Here is a 16940-nt window from a genome sequence, read left to right as displayed (position 1 = left end):
TCATCATGCCTATTCTTTGATCAGTGAAAAAACGACCGGACTAAAAACATCTTCTTTCCTCAAAGCGAATCTTGCTTTTAGGTTGGCTTATAATTCGTAAAATAATGTTTTTATTTTTAATATACTTAAATCCAAGCATTTTGTGGAATGTTAAAAACACCATGTACATACTACACAAAGCACTCAAACAGCATACAAATTTTCAAACAAGAACGGGCCAATGGGAGCACATTTAGGGTAAAAGGTCTGGAAAATTACCCAGTTCCTCACACATAAAGGCATTTGATAGATGTGACCATTACAAGGTAAACACGACCTCTATAATTCTAAAAATTCACTCCCCCTTTACGTATTAAGGGGGATCTTACTTCTGATGCGACCTACATGTGTTTAGAAATGAGGATGTGTGTTTGTATGTCACGCCTACAGACTAATGCCCGTTTTCACCAACGAATACCTAAATTTAGGGAGCATTTACGGAACACTTAATAAGAATTTCATTTTCACCAAAGCCTAGGTGTCAATTTTAACCTAAAAATTTCACTTAAACTTGGGAGCCCGATTGATTCCTGCTTAAACAACCCCTATCATTATCATTACAGAATACAAACATATTTTGAACCGTTTCTGGCGATGGATAGTGAAATGTACCTTTATATGTTATGTAACACCAAAAATACCATGTTTAAAAAGCAAAAAAAAAATGAAACGTAAACTTTTAGTAAGTTTAGAAGCTGTGGAGGTTGTGGATATGTAAAATAATAATCATTAGAAGACCACGTACCTATCTTACGTGAAAGAGCAGATGTCTGAGAAAAAAGTACGATGATCATGACTTTTTTATAAGATTATAGGTTATCACTTGCTATGAATGCACTTACTAGGTCGTGATGTCGCTGAATTATTCAAAAATAGGAAGTCCTGCATGTCCATAAATATACAGACCATAACAGATGCAAATCTGGTAATCACTGATGTAGTTTCGCGGTGGCCGGGATGCATGCCGCTGCTGCCGCGCGGTATGTACTTCTACCCACAGTGGCAGTGGATATCGCTCAGGTCGCTCTAGCCACGGTATAGTTATCGGCACGGATATTGAGCCCTGACCTTCACCTGCGCAGAAGCCATTTATTGGTTTATTGCCTTGTGTACAGTGCGCAAAGCGATCCCCACTCTTCCGCCGAGAGCTCAATATCCGTGCCGGTAACTATACTTGATACTAAATACCTGAGCGAAACCGGCGCGGTATCTACCTCTACCCACAGCGGCAGCGAATATCGCTCAGGTTTGAATAGGCCTTAAATACCAAAACTGCAGTAGATACCAATGATTCGAAAATGGTGAATATGGAGGAGCCTATCTCCTAGGTGATAGGGGATACCCTCTGGAGGTAAGAAGTAGGCTAACATTGAACATAATAAAACAAAGATAGTAAACAAATATTTTAATATTAGTCCTCATATGATGTACCAAACATTATCATCATCCTCCTGCACCAATTCAATTTGAGGTGGGCTGGGCGCAGCATGTTTTTACACGTCTTTCCAATTTCTCGCACCACCTGAAACTAAATAAATATATAATTTTAACCCCATACTTAAATACATCAACTCATGGAGAACAAAAATACAATGAAGCCGACAGTAAAACAAGGAACACAGTTGTACGGCAATATCTTAATACACTATATTATTATACACAGATATTATTCACATTTACCTGTAAAGGGTTCCTGTCGCATTAAAACTATTTGTGACTGGATCCAAGCTTTGTTTTTGGCTTCGTTCGTGGTCCCATCCGTTTTTTGTTTAATATTGTGTCTCTATGAGACGTCAGCAATTTCCCTAGCTTGTCTTTTTCTTCTGTAAGAAAGGTTTATCCTCGTTTTCTCTTCTCTGCCAAAATAAACATATCTATTCAACAATAATAAACCCAAAATTAACCTCACTCTATGTACACATACACATCAGTCAATTTGACAAACGCGCGAATGACATAGGTAAAAATTCACCTATAGAAAACCTCTTTATTGTTTTATTGCATAAAACATAGCGTAATGTAGTTTAAGTTAAATTAAAATAACATCACAAGAAAAAAAACTCACAGGCTTTAGTAATATATACTCGATAGACGTTTATTTCTTAAGAAGTACAGAAAAATCATTTTATCGATAAAATATCGACTTTGCATTATCGTTTGTAGAACTAGTAATCTGTCACTTACTTAAGGGATCCATGTACAAGTGTGGTGAAAATGAATTTAGGTAGGTGTCAAATTGGGAGGGGTCCTTATTAAAAGTAGCTTTTAGATAGGGAAACGGTAAGAGGTTGTTGGTGAAAACGGGCATAAAACACCTTAGCTAATTGTGGTGATATTACATGGGGAGGGGGACAGATAAAGATTAGCCCGGGGTGATGATTATACGGCACCTACCTACACAATACTCCGTGAAATAGAAAATTACGCCCGAAACCGTGAGAAAAAGTTAATTCAAAAACCTACTCCCCTTTAGAACATATTAAGGGAAGCCCTTTTGGTACTCACTCGTATATTTATACTTTTCACCTTGGCAAATATTGAAGGGCAAATAATAACGTGGTATACTTCAAAGAGATTTTTTTTAGTTTGTTTTGGTTACCTTTTATGTTATGTTTGAATGGCGGTCGTTTTGTGTGTCGGGAGAATTTTGTTTCTCAAATACTGAGGTTGAATGGAAAAGTATTTGTCTGACCTAGAAACCCATTCGGATAGCTAGCTGTAGAAATAAAATGTCTACAATTTTGGTGGAATTTGGGTTTTAAGTTGGTTTCGAGTATTCAGTAATAACGGTAAGTCCAAACATAGGAAAAGATGATCCTTCAGTAGGGTTCAGTTTCACTCAAAAACTTTTTACAAAAAAATAAAACCGACTCCCAAAAACACTGAAAAGCAAAAAAAAACTATTCTTAGGTGCATCGGCCTAGAAGTCGGTGTCTAATGGATGTAACTAAGTTTATAACGCCACCGACTTCTAGGCCGATGCACCTAAGAATAGTTTTTTTTTGCTTTTCAGTGTTTTTGGGAGTCGGTTTTATTTTTTTGTAAAAAGTTTTTGAGTGAAACTGAACCCTACTGAAGGATCATCTTTTCCTATGTTTGGACTTACCGTTATTACTGAATACTCGAAACCAACTTAAAACCCAAATTCCACCAAAATTGTAGACATTTTATTTCTACAGCTAGCTATCCGAATGGGTTTCAGAAAGCAAGTCGAGGGAACTCGACAACTGAATATGTAAAATACCTCGTATTTGGACTTATATTCTTTGTATTGATGAGAACTTCTCACTTGTATGGATAGTGACAACTATTCGTATCACTGAAAAGCTTTAAATAAAAAACTTTTTTACAAAAAAATTAAACCGACTTCCCAAAACACTAAAAAGCAAAAAAAAAACTATTTTTAGGTGCATCGGCCTAGAAGTCGGTGGCAAAATTAACTTAGTAACATTAGACACCGACTTCTAGGCCGATGCACCTAAAAATAGTTTTTTTTTTGCTTTTTAGTGTTTTGGGAAGTCGGTTTTTAGCTTTTCAGTGACAAGCATAGTTGTCACTATCCGCATGTCATATCCGCAGTGGAAAGTTCTCATCAAAACGAACAATATAAGCCCAAGCACGAGGTAGTTTACATATTCAATTGTCGAGTTCCCTCGACCTTCGCTGGTCTCCATCATCAGGTCAGCTTCAAACCTTCACTGTTGCAAAGGTCTCGTCAATACGAACAAAATAAGCCCAAACACGAGGTAGTTTTTAACACATTCATTGTTCAAGTTCCCTCGACCTTCTCTGGTCTTCATCATCAGGTCAGCTCCAAGCCTTCACCATTGCATAGTGTTATCAGACATGCGCCTTAGTGTCAAGTTTTTACCCTACGTATGCCTACGATTTTCGAAAGTTGCCCTCGATTTCTCAGGGTTTCCATCATCAGATCCTGACCTGGTGACTATGGGACCACCTGGGAGGTAAACCCTATCAAACAAAAAAAAAATTTTGCAAATCGGTCGAGGCGTCTCTGAGTAATCGGTGAACATACATAAAAAATAAAAAAAATAAAAAAAAAAAGATCCCGACGAATTGAGAACCTCCTCCTTTTTGGGAAGTCGGTTAAAAACTTTTAAATAAAACATTTTTTAATCCAAGGGTCTGTTGCCTGTCAGTTTAGGAACTTGTAGGTATTCTTTCAGAGACCTTTTTTTAATTCGGCCCTGACACCACATATTTTGGCCACCGGATAAGTAAAAAAAACTTTGAAACAATATGCGACCTCACGTTTTAAGTTATTCTCGTACATTATCACGACTCCATCTAGGTTTGTCAGTTGCTGGCGACTCGCCAAGTGGGACCCTGATTGCGCTACCGTGGCGCCCTCTGCATTAATCGTTGTTCACACAACGTTTGTGACTTTCTTTTGAAGCTTATTTGTAACTAGTTACAGTTTTACCAAGTTTTTAGAGGACAAATATTATGTAGGTAGGCCATAACTTTACCTACTGCCATAACTTTTCCGTGTGACTAAATAGCTATGTTAACAAATAGATAAATATCTTTGTTTGTTTTTTCCTGATATGTTTCTCTATCATGTGTTTACCAAAAATAAATATCTTGTGTTTGTCTTTTCCAACTTTTAAAAAATCTCCCATCATCGCTTATACCATTCTTCTCAAACAAAATAAGTACCTATATTTGAATCTAGGTTATAAGTTACTGCCTCGTTGGTCTAGCTGTCGCAAGTGCGGCTGCTGAGCACGAGGTCTCGGGTTCGATTCCCGAGTCGGGCCGAAATCGCTTTGTGGGTTTTAGAAGACTTTCACATAGCAGCCCGGAGCCTGGAAGGTGGTGATTGATACACCCGTGCATCGGAGAGCACGTAAATGTCGGTCCTGCGCCTGATCTCTTTCCGGTCGTGTCGGATTGCCGTCCCATCGGGCTATGAGAGTTAAGGAATAGTGAGTGCACCTGTGTCTGCGCAAATGCTCGTGCACTATAATATGTCCTGCGCAGTTGGCTAATCTCCTTACATGAGAACAGCCGCCGTAGCCGATAATCGGCTAGGAGAACATCATCATCATCATAAGTTAAAGTACTTATCAACAAATACTTCGATTAATGCCCGGTTTACACTTTGTTAAGTTAACACTGCAGGTGATTAGTGCAGGTGTTTAGTAATCAAGGTGTGAACGGAAGCGTAAAGTGATTAGTATTAAGTGATACGTGCTATTAGTACTTATTGATTAGTGCGAGTGAATAGAATCAAGGTCTATTTTTGTTGTTAAGTGACTACCCCCTCTCAACTTTTCTACTACCCTCTCTCGCAATTTGCCTGTACTAATCAGTGTGTAAATACGTGTGTCTTAAGTGCGCAGTGTCAAGTTCAAAGCGAAAATGAAGTGGACGGAACAACATACTTTAAAATTCGTACAAGAATACATAAAGTTTGAATGCCTATACAATGTAAAGTGCGCAGAATTTAAAAACAAACAGTTGAGAGATGCGGCCCTATTGAAACTGAGTGAAGCGATGGGAATTCCCGATTTCAAAATTGAGTTCATTTTCTATATCATATACCACAACAGATACAATCTCCTTAATTATTTGTCTCAATATTAGGCTCTGTTCATCTTCCATTTCTAGAGACACTATGCACAACGGACAGTACCACTATGAGCTTCTTCCTAAACACTGTGTAAACGGAGATGGAAAAGATTACTTAACACTTGAGACTTATCGCGTAAAGTTAACGCTTAACACTTATCACTTCACACTTCGCAAAGTGTAAACCGGCCTTAAGCCACAAAGAATATCGCAAAACCAGTTCCAACATAATATTTACAAGTAATATTTTTTGGTCAAAGTGAAGACTCTTTCAATATAACCTTTTTGGAAGAAAACACTTCTTATCGTATTTTGTTAAGGTCCCAATACATACCTTTTATATTATAATAGCGAATGAATATTTGAGTATGAACCCTATCCTATACGAAATATATTTTTACAGAACATTGATGATATTGTGAATCTTTTTAAATGGTAAAATATAAAAGTTGATTCATATCTCTCAGGTACGTCGAGCTTCTTGCATCAGTATGAGTGTAAATATGTTAATAATAATCTACTCCTAGCCTGTGCAGTTCGTCCGATGCAAAACTGGAAATCACCCGGACCGGATGGACTGCACAATTTCTGGTTAAAGTGGCTGCAAAGTTCACACCCCTGTTTAGCATCACAGTTTCAGTCATCCTTAGAAGCCGGGTCGCTCCCACAGTTTCTAACAACAGGAGTTACCCATCTGCTCCATAAATCAGGCAGTACCGCGGAACCCAAAAATTATAGACCGATCACTTGTTTACCGACGGTCTATAAACTTCTTACATCTATTTTGAGATTAAAAATAAACCAACATATTGAAAAATATTCAATTATGTCAGTTTCTCAAAATGGATGTAAGACGGGGTCCCGTGCTACTAAGGAGCTGCTCCTCACTGATATGGTCATCAGCCAACAGGTTCGACGATCCCGAAAGAATTTGTCGACATGTTGGATAGACTATAAGAAGGCCTACGACTCGGTCCCCCATGCATGGCTTAGGAGGGTACTGGAGTTGTATAAAATAAATACAACTCTACGCGCCTTTCTTGCGTCATGTATGGAGCAATGGAGAACGGTTCTTCACTATCCAGGATGTAGACAAATTGAAGGGACCGGCGATCCTATTAAGATCGAGCGGGGAATATTCCAGGGTGACAGTTTGAGTCCACTTTGGTTTTGCCTGGCCTTGAACCCTTTGAGCACATTGCTAGAGGGTTCGGGGCTGGGCTATCCTTTGCGGAGAGGGGGTCAGGTTATATCCCATTTGCTTTATATGGATGATCTGAAACTGTTTGCCACTACAGAACTGCAGCTGATGATGCTACTGAAGATCACTGAAAATTTCAGTAGTTGCATCAGGATGGAGTTCGGTGTGGACAAATGTGCAGTCATGCATGTAAAGCGAGGGGGAATTGTGGAATCTGAGGGAGTACAACTCTCAGATTCCATAAACCTGAGATCACTCTCCGCAAACGATACATATAAATAGTTGTGTATGGCGGAGGGGTTAGGCATCAATGTGGCTGTCATGAAACAGTCATTACGGGAGCGTTTCTTTGGCCGCCTGAATAAGGTCCTAAAAAGTTCCTTATCAGGCGGCAACAAGGTTCGCGCCTATAATGGTTGGGTCATGCCAGTCCTGATGTACTCCTTCGGCATACTCAAATGGACTCAAACTGAATTGGATGCCTTGGATAGGAGAGTTCGCACACTGCTGACCGTAGAACGAATGCATCACCCACGATCGTCGGTGATGAGACTGTACATCCCACGGAAATGTGGAGGCCGAGGCTTTTTAAATGCAAAGACGCTCCACAACCGTGAGGTGTGCAGTCTCAGAGAATATCTTCTCAAAAGCGACGTGGGTATGCATCGTGATATGGTAGCAGTGGACAAAGGACTCACCCCGCTATCGTTGGCAAATGAGAACTGGCGCAGACCTGTGGTACTAACTACCCATGATCGCAAGGAGGTATGGCAGAGCAAACAGCTACACGGACGCTTCTTCGGGGCTCTTCATGGCCCCGATGTAGACTTCAATGCGTCCGTATCTTGGCTACGCTTCGGTGACTTGTTTGGAGAAACCGAAGGGTTTGTATGTGCAATTATGGACGAAGTTATCCTTACGAATAACTACCGGAGATATATCGTGAAAGACGGGACGGTTGACATATGTCGGGCATGTCACCATCCGGGTGAGTCTATCAGACATATTATATCTGGTTGTTCTCGTTTGGCTAATGGTGAATATTTGTACAGACATAACCAAGTGGCCAAGATTATCCACCAGCAGCTTGCTCTGCAATACAACCTTGTAGACCTTGAGGTACCGTACTACAAGTATGCGCCCGACCCAGTTCTCGAAAAGGACCATATCACGTTGTACTGGGATCGATCTATCATCACTGACAGGACTATTGTAGCTAATAAGCCTGATATTGTGGTGATAGATCGATCAGCGCGCCGCGCGATGATAGTCGATGTCGCCGTTCCGCATGACGAGAACCTTGTGAAAGCTGAGAAAGAGAAACAAATAAAGTATCTCGACTTAGCGCACGAGGTTGTCGCCATGTGGAGTGTCGACACGGCTGTTGTTGTGCCGATTGTCGTTACGGCCAATGGTTTAATAGCCAAGAGCCTCGACGAACACCTCAGGAGGCTCTCGTTGGGCGGCTGGATCAAGGGACTGATTCAGAAGGCAGTACTCCTTGATACGGCACGTATTGTGAGGAGGTTTCTGTCTCTGGGACCCTAACCACCGGTACCTTGGACCCTGTGCCCGATATCGGTGGCAACCTATTTTTTATATTTTTAAATGTTTTTTATTTTTATATTTAATATTTAAAAAAGTAAATTATATGCTTGAAAATAAATAGCATAACGAGAATCTACTCCCAATATTAAATGTTAACGACTATTCCATGGGATAGAGAACCAACTATCCTTTTAAGTTTCTATAGAACCAGACAAAATGAATGCATTTCGACAACAGAGTTAACTCATTGCAAAAATGAAGACTATAAAAAAAGAGGATTGGGGGAAGTTTAGGCATATGATGAATAGATCCCTTATCCCATGGCATGCCTACAATTTAAAGATAGGAAAATTAAATCAGATAGTTCTACACTCAATAACCTGCCTATGAACATAAGTCTAATGTAGTTAAATAGGCACTACTAACTTCATTGTAATAGCAACAGCTCGTGTGACCTACAGCTGGTCTGTCTGCCAAAATACAGCTTTCTATATTATTATTAACAAATATTTACCCAATATAAGGGTCAGGTTAATGTTATATTGTACTGAGCACCATTTCTAGCCGTAGGCCATTTTAATAACTTTATTGAAATTTATTCATCAGGCTACAACAATATTAAACAATATAAATTAATTAAAATTGTCTGAATTAATAATAATAACATCCATCTACTTTACTTTAGGCAACTATGCATAAACTATAATACTTTTTGTTGAAGTTAATGATTTAATATAGAATTAAGTATCTAAGTACATATTTATTGTTTCTATTTTTTTTCTAGGAAGATACAGGTAATCGGAGTGTATCCTGCTTCAAATGAGTTGGGTGCAGTTACTGGCAGTAGGGCTCATCTAAAAAAAATCGAAAGTAAGCAGGAGGACTTTTACCAAGCAATACCTCATAAGGTAAGTTTTCATGTATTCATATTTTTTTCATCACAATCGTAATGATCAATAGCGGTAATCTAACTTCTATACACAAAATGGATATAAAATTCTCTCCATCCAAGTATATAAAACCTAGTTTAGACAAAAGTATCGGCTATGACGATATTCATTGAATGCCAATGCAGGGTAGGTGCTCGAAATATAAGTGCCCTCATGAATTCTGCTTAGATATAAGCACTCTTATGCTTTCAAAGCATTTCTAAGTGTTCACGAAAAAAATCTAGGTACTTCAGGTTTAATTCTGAAAAAGTACTTGTCAAATAAGGTTTAAAAAATCTGGGGCTATTGTAAATGTTCTCTTTGACCTAAACGTGGATTAAGTCTAGATTGTAAGTGGGCTTAAATGGCTTTTTATCTAATAGCACAATACAGTCGTATGAATCGTCATGAGCAACTATGGTAGGTACTGGCTATTTATTAGAACACTTTCACACATTCTTCTATGCGCGAAACATTCCCGGAAAAGAAAGCTGTCGCTCATCAGGTGTCATCGTTTGAATTATTGTCAATCGTATTCAACGAAAACTGAGCGGAAAATCCGCTAGTGTAAAAGCGTTGTTAGTGGGTTGATCATCTGTGATCATTTGCATACAGGTGTCCATCCGTATCTCAATATTTTTATCTCCAGTTGTGTTTATAGAACTTGATAATCATTGTAAAACCGGAATCAAATTCTGAGAATACATGAGTCACCCTTTAATTGAAACATAAAAAAGATGTATTCAGATTTTCTATTATTATGTTATTTCGTATATTATTTCGTCTAATACCCAAATGTGATAAAAACAACATCTGCTATCTTCCGATATTATAGTGACGTGATAATAATGCTAAAATCGATATCTGGGTCCTTTTGCTAGCATCTTAAAACCTTATTTTAAGCGTAACCTATAAAATATTACGACAAAGTTGCTACAACTTTATCTTCAAACTAAACCTTATCGATAGTATTGAAAAACATTGGAAGTCCCTAACAAAGTATTAAATAGGGCACTTGTTTGCCCGACCTTTTCTTAACAAGTTATCCATGCAAAATATTACTTGTACTCAATAGAAGATTAGTTTTCTTTGTTCTACGTTGTCAAGAAGATAAAATATATTGTAAGTCGGATAAGTATTAATCTTGTGTGTACAAGTAAGTGTCGTAAAGCCAGATTTCTGTCCTACTTTCGATTTTGTCTAGACTTAGACTGAAAGCAAACGGCCTTAATGTTTTCTAGACGTTCAAAGGAAATGTTTAATCTTTTACGCCAAATAAATTCCGTAATAAAAATCTGACCAATAACTCAGAATCTAGGTTCTTGTATAGCCCTCTTTCGGGTCATGTGAAACAAATGATCTTTTGTATAGAGGTAATCCATATAATAAATATTAAGTAGGTAGGTATATATTCTAGAACAATCCTTGTAATACGTGTCACGACAACTCCTACAACTTGTAAAATGTAAAAGTCTGAAATGAAAATTGGTTTATAACAGTTATATTTTGCTACTGTATCTGTTTCTGCAGCAGAATTTAAATAGCTGGAGTGCTAGCCCTGTTTGAAATTCTGAAGACAAAATTCAGACCCCACGCTTTCAGCAGGTATCTCATGAATTACTGATCAGTCGTCTTTATGTTTAAATGAGCGTAATTACACAAATTGTGGAACGTACCTCACGGGCCGACTGATAGCGGTGAACACAGTCACATATTAGCCCAGCAACGCAAACCACGTAGGTCTTCAGTTTCATAACGTGTCTGCAATCGTGGCGTACAATTCCACCCCGAATTCGATGCAATAACACTTGGCAATGTTCCAAATGTGTCCGTGTAGGCAAATCGATTGGGAGTTCTCGGTGCTGAACAAAATATAATTGTGAAGGCGGAAACTTCCTACCGTTGAAATATTGAACAAATATGCCCCGGCTTTGTAAGCAATTTGTTTCCTGAATTGATCGGTGGTGTTTTATACAAGGTCGTTGTTTGGCCTACCCAATTTACTGACTTAATATCCTCGTTGAAGAGCGGAATGTTTGTGCTTTAAAATAAGTGACGGCGATAAGGAAATTATCACGATGTCGTTAGGAAAAGACACTGGGAGAAGAGGGTTGTTTATTTTATCTTAGAGTTTATGCAGTGAATGAAAGATTGGGCTCAGGCTTAAAATTTTATTAAAATGTGGTGATATTCAGTCTATGTTGCATGTTTTCAACCATTAATAGTGGTTTGTAAGGTGGGCTTGTGAAGTGTGGGAATAAAATGAAAAGGATTTATTATACATAACACATACGAAAAAATTACCGAAAGTTTCAATAAGTTCTAGCTGTGTCTTTATTGTTACCTTTCAGCTGTTTTCTTTATATTGAAGAAAAATGTTAGCGTCCACTATGCACGAATAGAACTATCAACAGTTCCATATCTCACTGTAAACTGAATATCTGTAAGATTTTTCACGACTAGCCGTTATTTCAATTTGATGTAGAAATAGAAGGCCTAAATCGAAAAGAAATAAAAAGACCCTTTTGAAATGGTTCATTTATTACCCTGAGATAAAATTCGACTCCCGAAGGGGACAAAATCGATTGCCTTCAACTCTCGCTCCGCTGAAAACTTTAGATAAATACTAGAAATTGGAGATACGTTCAATATGTTATTTATGAATTATATACCTAGTAGTAGAGTAATGGAGCCATGTTCAACAATGTGAACTTTTTTTAATACAGATATGTATTAAATCAATTGTGAAATGTAAAATCTTGTGTAAATACAGACTGAAGGTAGAAAAGCACATATAAGTCGAAGGATGTAGACATGAAATTGAACAATAATATATAGATAAAAATTCTTTTATTTTTATATCTCAATACCTATCAATATATACAAAAATATTTTGATGAACTACATTATGTTATTAGGTAGGTAACATGTACTAATACTTTGCAGCTCAATTCCTTACTATAAGTAAAAACAACAAAGAAATAGAAATAAAATACCAACGCTATCATCCGTCCAAGAGGGTCGCAACCATGTTATCCGATTTCCTCCAGCAGAAATAAGGTTAGTCATGTTTGTCTTCCTATTTAGGTTAGAATTGGGTGAATTATCATGTAAATACATTGGGGGCGATGTTTATTACACGCACGAACAGTTCCACGGTATAAACATAGTTGGCAATCTACCAAATGTGGTATGGACAGGAGCCTTAGTGATGTAGACTAAATTTGTCAACATGTCGACTTTACGAAGCGCAACTTTGCGGGCAAACTCGTTTGGTGTGACACATTTTTTGAGTTACGTAAACAGGGAGAATTTACGTGCTCATCGGGGAATACGGGGAGAGTTGTGTAGCCTAGTGGTTTTGCTACGGTATAGGTATTAGGATTTTTTTTTAGAATGAAATGCTTGTTTGTTTCGTTTTTTCTTATGTATCGCGTACCTATATGTTAATATTAAGTTAGGGCTACATAACTTTCCCCGTATCCCTACGTTAGACTATCAATCCCTAATTTTAATCATTTTTTAGATTTTTAGTTTTGCAAATGTCCAGTTATTTTCAGTGTTATGTATAGTTACATAAAGCCATTATTTTTTACATTGAAGTTACCGAACACTGTTTAAACTTTAACACTGTTTAACTTAACCAACCTAAGACAATTTGCTCTAAGTAAGCAACAAGTTACATCTTAACGTTAGCGTGTATGACACACATTGACACGGGGGGTGTCACAAATGTTTCTAATCAGGAACTTGTAGACAGAGGCAACTCGGTAAACACGCGATGAGTTTACAACGAGATGTGTTCTGTTTGAAGTTGTAAAGGTTTGAAGATGGAAATGGAACTTCTTAGTTTAAAACACGCCTTTATATATCCTGTAATATTATACAACTGAAGAGTTTATTTGTTTGGTTGATTGCATTCATCTGAAGAACCACTGGTCTGATCTGAAAAAGTCTTTCAGTATGAGTTAGCCCAATACCTAACCGAGGAAAAGTAAACTTCTTATATGGGTGCGGAGTAGTTCTCATATGATGCAGATGATATCGTTGACAGAAGCTGGTCCTATATTCTAAAAAAAACATAAAATATACATAGAAAATATCCTAATATGGACCTTGCGAATCTATGGTCAGTATCGGGTCAATATCAATATTTTTTCCCCTGTCGCGTCTGCTTCCGTATCCAGTCAGTACACAGGAAAATAAAAAAGCGATATCATAAAATATGCACGAAATATGCGTAGGAACCTAAGGGTACCGTTTATTCAAAGGGTTAGCCAGTATATTTCAATTTAATCCGTTTAAGGGTGTTTCTATTTGATTTCAGCGCACGTTTGTTCCAAATACTACCCCACATTGCTTACATTACACATCGTTCGTGTGGAAACGCTCACAAAATGTATGCAACACTGCAAAAGTACATTCCAGTCGCAACTTTTAAATTCACATAATATGCCACTACCTATTAAAGGCCACGAGGGAATAAGCACAATATTCTTGCCAAAATTCATTCATAAAATCAGTCTTATTTTCTCCTACAGACATACGAAACGCCGAATTGGCCTACATTCGCCGAAAAAGATAGTTTACACTACGCGTACGTGTGCCGAATGCGAACGGATCTATGTAGGTGTTCAAGATAGTTTGGCAAATGTAACTTGTTATTTGTAAATTGGAAAAAAAGGGTTGCTCACTACCTGAAACGCTGTCTGGCGAACTAGAACAAAGGCTTAGCATCACAAAATAAATTCGGCCTTTAACAAAACAAAGAGATAAACGTCAAACTTTCCCAACAATCCGTGTTAATAAATAGCTGCGTGCTTCTATTCGCAAACAGTTTGCGTCACAGCAATTTCGTTGCGTCATAAAATTTTCATTGACTTTTCCCCTTTCATTTTCACATGGCACGCTTTCCGGAATATACATAATTGATTCGTTCATTTAAAATACATTAAGCAGGCCGCGATCAGTGCTTGGATGGGGTTGGAAGGTAATTTCCGCGGTCATCCGGCTAACCGTCGAGTGAAAATTGTGGTTGTGTATACCTTCGGTGTATGGTAATGATGTGGGACACGGTTATAATTAATTTCGCAAACAGCGCTGTCTCCGTCCATATTTGATCACTTGATTATGCTCCGACGTGTTTTTAATTAAAACGACGTGCTCCGATGTGTTTCCTTGTATTTCCTAAGCCTATTATTTAAACAACTTCATGAATATTAATAATTAATTCCGAGTATCTAAGGAATGAAGCAATAAACGGAATAAGAGCTTTGTTTCTTCTCTTATTTTCGATGATAATAATTAAATTATTTATGGTAGCGTACAGTGAATATTTGAGTACCTTATAAATAATGAGTGGCTATCAACAAAATGAGAAGGTCATGAAAAATCGGGGTTGTTTCCACCTTGAAATAAAGCCTTGAATTTGGCCCCCAAATTGATAGTTCAAGTTCAACCGTCAATTCCCGAACTTGAAAGCGTGTAATGTATTTTACATTTGAACATGCCAAGGCAGGGCTTGTCTGTTTTGGGGTAGCATGAATTTTTAACGCATTTTTTCCTTGAAATATTACCATGGTAATTTTTCTTCGTGTAAACATACATAAGAACTGAGTTAAGAACATAATATTTATGCCTGCTTATAAGAAGCTAAGACTTAACACGTGTCAGAAAAGTTTCTTCCAGAATTGTATTGAAGCTGCGAACAATAATAGCTTTTTATTAAACCTGAAGCCTATTATTAGCTTAGTAAAACTCTTGGTAACATGAGGCAAAACTATATTTATAAAAATAAGTAATCAAACAAAGAGATCACCTGCTTAACAACAAACAAAAAACAGTGACAAAAACAAAAAACTAAAATAACAACAGCGCCATTTTAAACACAAACGTTTATTATACTGCCACAAACAGTCAGTAGCCAGTAAAAGCTTATTCCAGAACCACATTAAGATAATAAGAGGAATAACAAAGCAAACCAACTGTGTGGTACACTTGAAGTTTTTATTTTAAACATATTTCTTGTACTATGATAAAACGTCGCTAACAGACTTTAATTATATGATTAGTTTGGTTCATTGTTAGCGAATTAACGTCGTCATCAAATATATCGTACTAAAAAGTTTATTTTTGTAAAAAAAACTATAAAATAATTATTTTGATATAGTGGAGATGGCGAAAGACATGAAGGAGTGTCAGATGTCCGAGAGCGATGTCATAAATAGATGGAAGTGGAGAATGAAGAAAAATTACTAAAGCGGATCCCACCACCATGTGGGTTACGTAGCGTATGACAGCGATGCCATAAGTAGAGTATCAAGAAGAGAACTAAATAATATATTATTTAGATTTTCTCTATACATACATCCCCCTCTTCAACCCTTTCAGAACCCAAAATAACGCATTTACCCCCACATAATCCATAACACATAGCAACAAAACAATGTGAACTAATACCAACATTAAAATTCAACGCGTAATTTCAGTAACTACAATCTCATGTAATTTATGAAGGCTATTTGAACCCAAAATGTCGCCTATTTATGTACAAAATAACCGGAGACCCGTCCTAGATAGGCGATGGTATTTCGATAATAATAAAATTACGGACGAAATTCGGGCCATCGACATCCTTAGATATTTTTAGAGGGATTGCTTTGGTAAGTAAAATGTTTGGTGAAAGTTTCGCTTTTGTTGATTCAATTATGGGGTATAGTGTTCGCCATGTAAATTGATCACGTACTTATATAAAAAGTGTTTAAAAAAAAATAACTAGGTATACCATGTTATACGAAACGATAGATGGATTGTATGAAAGTCGATATGGTTAGAAACAATGTAACTTGTGAGATGATGACAGATAGAAAAATACGGAAGGAGAAAACATGCTGCAAAATAAAATTGGGATAAGACCATATTATAATATCCTTTGTATCTGCAGTAAATTAGCCAAATACTTTGTTGATTACAATATTCTTATATTGTTCCATCAAATAAAAGATCAAAAGTTTCAGATATTAACCTATGATATTCAATTTTTTTTTAGATAATCTGGGTCTTACTTGCAATTTGAAAACTTAAGTGTATTTAGACTTTTTTTGCAGACTACGCTTAGATAACACATTTTTATTAGTAAAAGTTAAAATTAGTTTGTGTTACTTGCTGATCCATTAGAATAAAAAAATATTTTCTGAAAAATCAAACATTAGGATTAAGTGTCGATTCACATTTCGTTTAAGCGCAATATACATAGAGATATAAAACAACACTTCAATAATAAAAACGGCATACCTGAATGTTAATTAAAATATTCAATTTCACGTTGAAATAAACAAAAAAACCGGCCAAATGCGAGTCTTAATCGCGCACGAAGGGTTCCGTACCATTATTTATAAAACCGATAAAAATACGTTTGTTGTATGGGAGCCCCCAAAATATTTATTTAATTCTAGTTATCAGTTTTTGTTGTTATAGCGGCAACAAAAATGCATCATCTGTGAAAGTTTCAGCTAACTATCACGGTTCACGAGATACAGCCTGGTGACAGACGAACGGACGGACGGACGGACAGAGGAGCGAAAACAATAGGGTCCCGTTTTACCCTTTGGGTACGGAACCCTAAAAAC

This window comes from Helicoverpa zea, chromosome 6 (genome assembly GCF_022581195.2).
Source record: "Helicoverpa zea isolate HzStark_Cry1AcR chromosome 6, ilHelZeax1.1, whole genome shotgun sequence".
Taxonomy (NCBI): Eukaryota; Metazoa; Arthropoda; class Insecta; order Lepidoptera; family Noctuidae; genus Helicoverpa; species Helicoverpa zea.
The sequence above is the reverse complement of the archived record's forward strand: the minus strand, read 5'-3'. Positions refer to the sequence as shown.